The following is a 10,659-nucleotide window of genomic DNA, read 5'->3' on the forward strand; positions in this document are numbered from 1 at the left end:
TTTGTTAGTGTATTTTCTTCATGGCATTATATGTATAAAGTCACACGTGAAGACTAGCTGAAATAGACAAAGACAAAATGTTAAATGAACTCCAACAATTGTCAAGGGGGAGTTTGTTAGTACATGAAATGTGACAAGTGCTGGGAGTTAAACCGACGAGTCGCTTTGACGATGCAAAAGATAATGAAAGAGATAAAGAATTAAGGCATGCATGATTAACGAATGAAAAGACAAGCTCATGTCTAGCGAATGTGCACATCAAGTCAACATAACGAATGGGAATGTGTAACACCCGTTAACTCCGTTTTGAAGAACTAAAGCTTGTAGAGTATGTATAACTCTCGGGACTTAACCGACGTTTCTCGGAAGCCTTCACGTCATCCCGGTACGTTAAAGAACCTAACCATTCCTTCCATTTTGCCTTACACTTGAATCTAGAAGGACTAGAGTGTAATATCTTATATTATAACAAAAAATATATATATATAAAACCCTAAACCTAAAACCCTGCAGCGATCGGCCAAGAGGCAGCCCCCCCTTCATTGCTTCGACTTTTTAATCGATTCCAAGTTCCTAGAGGTAGTTCAAGGTATGTACTACAATCCCCTACACTCTTTTTTCTCACCCCTAATCGTTTTGATGCTCAATTTTGCCGAAACTTTTCGTTGGGCAGATTTCGGCTAGAGTGAAATTGACCCACTTCCCATGGATAAAAATTAGAGTTTCCGGTGTAGAAAGATCCCTAGGTATGGCATTTACATCATATTAAAATTTCGTGGTCATTGGAGGTGTTTAGGTCGGTCAATCGATTTTAGTTCGAAAACTAGGGTTTATCGGGTGTAAAATTGCAAATTGTTGAGTTTGATGCGTTAGTTGATCGGGTGACCGACCTATTCAGTTTGTGCAGCCCTAGGAAGGTTTAAGGGCTGTGGAAAAATTATTTTTTTGGTGCTCGGGGTTGTCGTGGTTAGTGCTTCGTCAATCGAGTCGGCGATGCGCGATTTTTTGTTTAAATGTTAAAGTAAGTGTTGTAAAAAGGAACCGTCAACCCTATCAACTCGGGTGACATAATTATGATGAATTAAAAGAGTTAAGGTGGAATTTGGTCCATTCAGGGCTGATTCGTTTAACAAATGGTTTTATGGCTTATTACACGCGCATTCGACCCGATTTGACTATCCTTGGGCCTTGGGCCAAGTGTTGGGCCTTGGGCCAAGTTGTTGGGCCTTGGGCAAGGTATTGGGCCAAGAGTTGGGTCTTGGGCCAAGTTGTTGGGCCTTGGGCCAATTGTTGGGCCTTGGGCAAGGTATTGGGCCTTGGGCCAAGTTGTTGGGCCTTGGGCCAAGTGTTGGGCCTTGGGCCAAGTTGTTGGGCCATAGGCCAAAGTGTTGGGCTTGTACGGCCCATTAGGCTAGAGTGTTCCTACAGTCTAGTTTAGTAACGCGTTATATATAATTTACAGGCCCTTGCCTGTGATTGTGCCCTTATGAAATTCCTAGCTCGTTGCAAGTATTCGATCGATCTCAGGTGAGTTCATGATGCCCTTTTTACTCATTTTACTTTTGGGCTAGCATACGCACCTAAATGTTTTCTTACTTGATGAAATGTTTTACAATGATTTTATATAGGCTTGCTAGTATATGGTAAGCCTTGGGATGTTATATATATATATATATATATATATATATATATATATATATATATATGTATATACATTATTTCCTGGCCTCTATTTGGCGATGTTGTAGTCGTTTCGACTACTGATGTTGTGTATGCCTACTTCGTGTTTGCATGCACTGATGTTACGTGTTTGGGTTGTACGTTTGCTCGACCCTGATGTTATACGTGGATGTTATATATATATACTGATATGTATATAGGGATGTTATTGAATGGATGTTTACATATATATTTGTATATGTATGTATGAGGATGTTTAAGTTCGGTAATGATGATTAGATGGATGTACCCTTTTACTTTAAGAAAACCTTTGGTATGACTATCATGATTTTTACTACTGATATCTTTTACTTAAAACTTGAACTCACTCAGCTCAAGCTGACTTTGTGTGCATTTTAGTGTAAGTTTCAGGATTTGGAAGAGGATGCCTTATCGCTTGGTCGTGCACGGAGCTACTTGGATGGTGAAGGGCATACTGGAAGGAAGAATTGTTATGAATATTTTATTTCAAGGAAACTTATAAAAGTTATACTTACTTTGGATTTTGGGCAAAATTCCTGGGTTTCGGGAACTTATTTCCTTTTTCATGTTTTCCGCAAAATTGATACTCTGATACGTTTGTTTTAATGGAAGAAACGGTTTTTAAGTTTATTTAATTTTATGAGTGTTTTGAATGATTACCAACTGTGGGGTTCCCGGGGTTCGGGGCCTTACTAGTTGGTATCAGAGCCAGGTTCGAGGGATCCGAGCATCCCCTAATGCTTGGACTCGAACCGTAAGAAAAGAGAGAAGTATACCCACCGCGAGTAGCTGCACGCCAAGAGGTAACTTTAAATTATTTAGTCATTCCTTTACATTGAAGATTTCCCTTATGTGATTAACTGTTAAGTGGTAGGTAGAGTGCTAATATGGTTAGGGGCCGGGGGTGATTAGGACGGGCGGGTAAAGTAAACGACTAATCACACTTGATCAACGTCATTAGCAGTTTACCCTTACCTTACATGTTCTAAATGCCACTTGTACTTAATATAGGATAAGTTATGGTTAATACTCTAACAACCAAGAGAGGTGGTTCTAGATGTCGTGGTCGTGGTCGTGGTCGTAGACCATGTGCCGAAGCCAAGAATGAAATTCCTACTCCCCAGCAGGAAACTCCGATTCGTGAGGGGGGGTAACCCCGCCTTAGATCCTGCTTTACGTGCGGCTATCGCGGATGAGGTTTACCAGGTGCTCTATAGCGCCATCCCAGATATCGTTGCTGAGTCCGTCAGGGTCATGGAAGAATCACTAGTTGGTAAGGGTTCGGATAGGGGAAGGAAGAGTAAGGAGGTGCAGGTCGAAGAGGAAGAGGAAGTGTATGTGCCGAGTGGGGATGATGATGAGGTGCGGACCGTTAGTGTATCGACCCGGGGTTGCTCGTATGGTGACTTTAAGAAGTGCGACCCTCCTTCTTTCGATGGTACTAAAGATGCCTTGGCAGCACACCAGTGGGTAAGAGAGATGGAGGCCGTACTGAGGGTCAGTAAGTGCAAGGGGGATGATATGGTGACTTATGCTACTGCCTCGTTTCGTTCCTAGGCACTATGTTGGTGGGATAACTTGGCGCAAGCTATGGGTGATCGTACGATTAGGAGGATAACGTGGGATGAGTTGAAGAAATTGGTTCTCGATCAGTTTTGTCCTCCGCATGAATTGGATAAGATAGAACAGGAATTCTTGACCTTGGAGGCTGGTTCTATGTCGCATCGGGAGTATACCACCAAGTTTAACAAGATGGCTCGCTTTTGTCCCGACTTGGTTACGCCCGAAGCCAAGAGGATTAAGAAGTACGTGAAGGGACTTCCGGTGGATATTCGTAGGGGTGTGTTGACTACCGACATGAACACTTTTCACTCGTTGGTCACTCTAGAAGGTACGTTATATGATCAGAGGGAGAAGTTACCGCCTACCGAGAATAGGAGGGCATGGAACGCAAATTCGTACGGTAAGCGGCCAGGGGGGAACAATTTTAACTCGTCCTGGAAAAGGGTAAAGACTGAGACTTCTGAGTTTAAAAGGGATGCAGGGTCTGGTAATTGCAAGAAGTGCGGGAAGCCGCATAAGGGGGAGTGTAGGATGGGGTCTGACACTTGTTTTCATTGTGATAAGGTGGGACTCCCCCATTTCGAATGTCCGACATTGACTTGTTTCCACTGTAAGGGTTCGGGTCACTTGGCATCAAACTGTCCTTCCATTAAGGCGGGGGGGGGGGGGGGGGGTTTCCGGGTAGGGGACTTCCTCGAGGGTGAAAATAGATGAGAAGCCGAAGGCTAGGGTGAGGGCCTTCAACATCTCCAAGAAGAAAGCGAAAGAGGATGCAGATGTCGTTTCAGATACTTTTCCTTATTTAGCTTTCATTCCACCGCTATAATTTCTTGTTCCTTTGAAATCGTATGTTTTGATCGTGTAGCTAAGCATTAGTATAATATTGTCCTAGGTACCTTTCTAATTGATGAATTACAGGCGTCAGTTTTATTTGATTCGGGCGCCAGTAGGAGTTTTGTGTCTACCGCTTTCTGTTCCTTGTTGAATAAATCACCCGAGCGCGTAGTCGATGGGTTTGAGGTTGAGGTTGCTGTAGGAAAATCCGTGTCCGTGTCTAGGGCTATTCAGGGTTGTTCCCTCGAGTTATCTGGTTATAGATTTCCGGTGAGACTGTATCTGATGCCGCTTGGTTGTTTCGATGTGGTGCTCGGGATGGATTGGCTCGCGAATGTTGATGCTCAGATCATTTGTGGTCAGAAACTTGTTCGTCTAAGGGCCCTGGATGGGACTCGGATTACGGTCTTCGGTGATCGGAATGTTGCGACACCACATATTATATCCATGCTTAAGGCGGGGAAGTTGATGCAGCGGGGGTGCGGGGCGTATCTGGCGTATGCTATGAAGGTGAATACCGAGGTGGTTACCGTCGGTGATGTTCCTATTGTTCGGGATTTCCCGGATGTATTTCCAGATAATTTGTCAGATGTGCCGCCGGATCGCGAGGTCGAGTTCCAGATAGACCTTGTACCGGGCGTCAAACCCGTTGCCCGAGCTCCCTACTCTCTAGCGCCGAATGAAATGAAGGAACTTATGGCTCAATTAGAAGACTTACTCGATAAGGGCTTTATTCGACCGAGCATCTCGCCTTGGGGTGCCCTGGTCTTGTTCGTTAAGAAGAAAGATGGTAGCATGCGGATGTGCATTGACTATCGTGAATTAAACAAGCTCACTGTCAAAAATCGGTAACCTCTCCCAAGGATCGACGATTTATTTGATCAGCTCCAAGGAGCTAGTTGGTTCTCGAAGATCGACCTTAGGTCCGGGTATCATCAGCTGAAGATTCGGGAGGAAGATATTCCTAAGACTGCCTTCCGCACTCGTTATGGACATTACGAATTTCTTGTGATGTCTTTCGGTTTGACCAACGCACCGGATGCGTTCATAGATCTTATGAACCGTGTGTGTAGACCGATGCTCGATCGCTCGGTTATTGTGTTCATCAATGACATTCTTGTGTACTCTAAAAGTGAATCCGATCACGCGCGGTCATCTCAGGAAGGGTTGGAGGCTCTGCGAAAGAACAAATTGTATGTGAAATTTTCTAAGTGTTCCTTCTGGTTACGTGAGGTTCAATTCTTGGGCCATGTCATTAACCCGAGTGGTATTCTGGTTGACCCTGCAAAGGTGGAAGCCGTGAATGAATGGGAGTCTGTTAAGTCTCCAACCGAAACCCGTAGTTTTCTGGGTTTGACGGGGTATTAACGCCGCTTTATTCCCTATTTTTCGAAAATTGCTTCTTCACTAACCAAGCTAACTAAAAAAAGTGTTAAGTTAGTTTGGGGCACAGAACAGGAGGAGGCTTTTCTCGAGTTGAAGAACAGATTGACGCATGCCCCGATCTTAGCTTTACCTGATGGCACCGACGATTTGGTGGTGTATTCTGATGCCTTATCAGGGGCTCGGGTGTGTTTTGATGCAGCGAGGTCGAGTCATCGCTTATGCTTCACGACAATTGAAGCCTCACGAGGCAAATTATCCTACCCACGATTTAGAACTGGCAGCGGTTGTGTTTGCGCTTAAGTTGTGGAGGCACTATTTGTATGGTGTTCCTTGCGTTATTTATACCGATCATAAGAGATTAAAGTATTTCTTCGAGCAAAAGGAACTGAATATGCGATAGCGTCGATGGTTGGAGTCGATTAAGGACTACGACCTGGAGATCATGTACCATCCGGGTAAGGCTAACGTGGTGGCCGACGCGTTAAGCCGGAAGGAGAGACCAAAACCTATTCGTGTGAAATCCTACCAGCTTATTCTCAAACCCGACATTTTGAAACAAATAGCCAACGTACAGAATGAAGGGTTGCAGGTGGAATGGATTATGTCAGAGCGTATTTGGGGTCAGGAAAAGTTTTTGGAAGACGTAGGTGATGGGGTGAAATATAAGGATTGTCGTTTATGGGTACCGAGGTATGGAGGATTCAGAGATAAAATTTTGGATGAGGCACATAAGTCGCGCTATTCTATTCACCCGGGCGCGACCAAGATGTACCAAGACTTGAAGAAAAATTATTGGTGGCCTGCAATGAAATTTGAGGTGGCTCAGTACGTGAGTAAGTGTTTGACGTGTGTACAGGTTAAGGCCGAGCATCAGAAGCCATTTGGGAAACTTCAGCCGTTGGAAATACCTGAGTGGAAATGGGAACATCTTACCATGGATTTCGTGACTAAACTGCCTCGTACTCCTAGGGGCAATTATGACACCATTTGGGTAATCGTGGATAGACTGACCAAGAGCGCTCATTTCTTGCCGATTCGAGAGACTTTTAACTATGAGCAGCTGGCCGATGTGTTTATTCGAGATCGTCTCTAAGCACGGGGTGCCGATGTCTATTGTTTCGGATAGGGATACACGTTTCACCTCAGGTTTTGGAAGAGGTTTCACGAGGAGATGGGCACCAAACTACTCATCAGTACTGCCTATCACCCGCAGATGGATGGTCAGTCCGAGAGGACCATTCAGACTCTCGAGGATATGTTGCGGGCTTGTGTTATCGACTTTGGTGGTAGTTGGGACCGTCACTTACCGTTGGTGGAGTTTTCGTATAATAACAGTTATCACGCCACGATTGGGATGCCACCGTTTGAGATGTTGTGTGGTAGGAGGTGTAGAACTCCTGTCTGTTGGGGTTCCATTGGTCAAAAGCAGTTAGGTAGTTTAGAGGTGGTCGAGGCTATAACTGAGAAACTCGGCAAGATCAAAGCATTTATGAAGGCCGCGCAGGATCGTCAGAAGTCTTATGCAGATAAAAGGAGAAGGCCCATCGTGTTTGAGGTTGGGGATCGGGTTATCTTAAAAGTTCCTCCCTGGAAGGGCATTATTCGTTTTCGTAAGAGGGGGAAGCTCAGTCCGAGGTTTATTGGCCCGTTCCGTATTTTGGCCTGAGTTGGCGAGGTAGCTTATAGACTGGATTTACCCGAGGAGCTCGCGGGGATTCATCCTACTTTTCACGTGTCTCATCTGAGGAAATGCTTAGCGGATGAGGATGCCCATGTGCCTCTTGATGATATTGAGCTTGATGGTAAGCTGAACTACGTCGAGCAACCGATTGCTATCCTTGACCGTCAGGAGAGACGACTGAGGAATAAGGTGGTTAGGCAGGTGAAGGTGCAGTGGAGACACTGTAGGGGTTCCGAGGCTACTTTGGAGTCCGAAGACGAAATGATGAGGCTTTATCCGCAGTTGTTCCTGTCGCATCGGAATTCGAGGACGAATCCCATTGTAAGGGGGTGGACTTGTAACACCAGTTAACTCCGGTTTGAAGAACTAAAGCTTGTAGAGTATGTATAACTTTCGGGACTTAACCGACGTTTCTCGGAAGCCTGCACGTCATCCCGGTAAGTTAAAGAACCTAACCGTTCCTTCCATTTTGCCTTACAGTTGAATCTAGAAGGACTAGAGTGTAATATCTTATATTATAACAAAAAATATATATATATAAAACCCAAAACCTAAAACCCTGCAGCGATCGGCCAAGAGGCAGCCCCCCCTTCATTGCTTCGAATTTTTGATTGATTCCAAGTTCCTAGAGGTAGTTCAAGGTATGTACTACAATCCCCTACACTCTTTTTGCTCACCCCTAATCGTTTTGATGCGCAATTTTGTCGAAACTTTTCGTTGAGCAGATTTCGGCTAGAGTGCAATTGACCCACTTCTCGTGGATAAAAATTAGAGTTTACGGTGTACAAAGATCCCTAGGTATGGCATTTACATCATATTAAAATTTCGTGGTCATTGGAGGTGTTTAGGTCGGTCAATCGATTTTAGTTCGAAAACTAGGGTTTATCGGGTGTAAAATTGCAAATTGTTGAGTTTGATGCGTTAGTTGATCGGGTGACCGACCGATTCAGTTTGTGCAGCCCTAGGAAGGTTTAAGGGCTGTGGAAAAATTATTTTTTTGGTGCTCGGGGCTGTCGTGGTTAGTGCTTCGTTAATCGAGTCAGCGATGCGCGATTTTTCGTTTAAATGTTAAAGTAAGTGTTGTAAAAAGGAACCGTCAACCCTATCAACTCGGGTGACATAATTATAATGAATTAAAAAAGTTAAGATGGAATTTGGTCCATTTAGGGCTGATTCGTTTAACAAATGGTTTTAAGGCTTATTACACGCGCATTCGACCCGATTTGACTATCCTTGGGCCTTGGGCCAAGTTGTTGGGCCTTAGGCAAGGTATTGGGCCAAGTGTTCGGCCTTGGGCCAAGTTGTTGGGCCCTGGGCCAAAGTGTTGGGCTTGTACGGCCCATTAGGCTAGAGTGTTCCTACAGTCTAGTTTAGTAACACGTTATGTATAATTTACAGGCCCTTGCCTGTGATTGTGCCCTTATGAACTTCCTAGCTCGTTGCAAGTATTCGATCGATCTCAGGTGAGTTCATGATGCCCTTTTTACTCATTTTACTTTTGGGCTAGCATACGCACCTAAATGTTTTCTTACTTGATGAAATGTTTTAAAATGATTTTATATAGGCTTGCTAGTATATGGTAAGCCTTGGGATGTTAAATATATATATATATATATATATGTGTATATACATTATTTCCTGACCTCTATTTGGCGATGTTGTAGTCGTTTCGACTACTGATGTTCTGTATGCCTACTTCGTGTTTGCATGCACTGATGTTACGTGTTTGGGTTGTACGTTTGCTCGACCCTGATGTTATACGTGGATGTTATATATATATACTGATATGTATATAGGGATGTTATTGAATGGATGTTTACATATATATTTGTATATGTATGTATGAGGATGTTTAAGTTCGGTAATGATGATTAGATGGATGTACCCATTTACTTTTAGAAAACCTTTTGTATGATTATCATGATTTTTACTACTGATATCTTTTACTTAAAACTTGAACTCACTCAGCTCAAGCTGACTTTGTGTGCATTTTAATGTAAGTTTCAGGATTTGGAAGAGGATGCCTTATCGCTTGGTCGTGCATGGAGCTACTTGGATGGTGAAAGACATACTGGAAGGAAGAATTGTTATGAATATTTTATTTCAAGGAAACTTATAAAAGTTATACTTACTTTGGATTTTTGGCAAAATTCCCGGGTTTCGGGAACTTATTTCCTTTTTCATATTTTCCGCAAAATTGATACTCTGATATGTTTGTTTTAATGGAAGAAACGGTTTTTAAGTTTATTTAATTTTACGAGTGTTTTGAATGATTACCAACTGTGGGGTTCCCGGGGTTCGGGGCCTTACAGAATGAGCTTAAGATGAACAAATGGGAGCATGCATATGACATGAATGAGATGATTAAATGGGCTAACGAATAGGCAGTCACACACACACAAGTCACAACGAGTCATTCATCTTACGAGACACCCAATTGTACCAAACCTCTGCCGAATTTTATAGTGAGCTTCAACGAGTTATTATTTACATATCTTCTACGTGTTCGGTCGTTTTCGTTCATCGACTAGTACCGAAACATACATCGTGCGTTTTCGGTTTCGTAGATCAATATCGAGTTCATCAATCCTCATCGGGAAAAACAATTAGTTGCCTAGGCTTTGAATGAGTATTTGTTGAGTTTTGGTTTGCTTATCGGTATTGGGTTATTGGTGTTGGACTAATGTTATTGTAATAGACTTTTTGATGCTTTTAAGATGAATAGGCATGCTTAATATTAATTTACTTTTTTTCAATTGTTCCATATGTGTCTTTGTGAATGTCTTTCATGTGTAGACGCATATTAGGTTACCTACTGTGTGTTCGTAACTAGTTTATGGTTTATAGTTGACATAATCCATAGGAACTATTGTTTGAGGGTTTAAAGATTTTAATTGTTCTACCTATCTTGAGACTGAGAGGTAATAGATAGTTGGGTTGTCTTATTCATTAGGCGGTTTGGCTATAGATTACACGAGAGTGGATTTCCCCCTCTTTGTCTTTTGATTTTTGCTATCATAAGTCTTTTTAAGCATCTTTAGGTTACTCCTGACGTCCCTTTACACTCCCGGATGTATTGTGTTTAGTGAGACTGAGAGGTGATCTAGTCATTAGAGTACTTTAATATTGTTGGAGATACTGAGAGGTAATCCAACCAACCGGTTTGCATCATACGTCCCTTAGGTAATCCTTTTAGGTGACACCCGGAGAATGATCAGGGATCCACTAGGATGTCTAGGGCGTCGTATCTTTAGATCCTGGTTCCATCACAGTTTCCATAGCCGATAAGCATCCAAGATTCACAAATAGGATTTCAAGCCTAGGTAACGCCTTTCTCATTATTGTCTTTGTCTAAGTTTTAGAGTTTTTAAGTTTAATTTATTAGTTCAAATTAGTTAAATTAATTTAGTTTAAATAATTATTAGTTTTAAAATAAAATAGATAAATAAATCCGAAAATAATATTTTTCTAAATTATTAGTTTAATTAGCTTTT

This window comes from Bidens hawaiensis, unplaced genomic scaffold (assembly GCF_021521415.1).
Source record: "Bidens hawaiensis isolate Kalapana, Puna unplaced genomic scaffold, B.hawaiensis_p1.1 tig00019316_1, whole genome shotgun sequence".
NCBI classification, from domain to species: Eukaryota; Viridiplantae; Streptophyta; class Magnoliopsida; order Asterales; family Asteraceae; genus Bidens; species Bidens hawaiensis.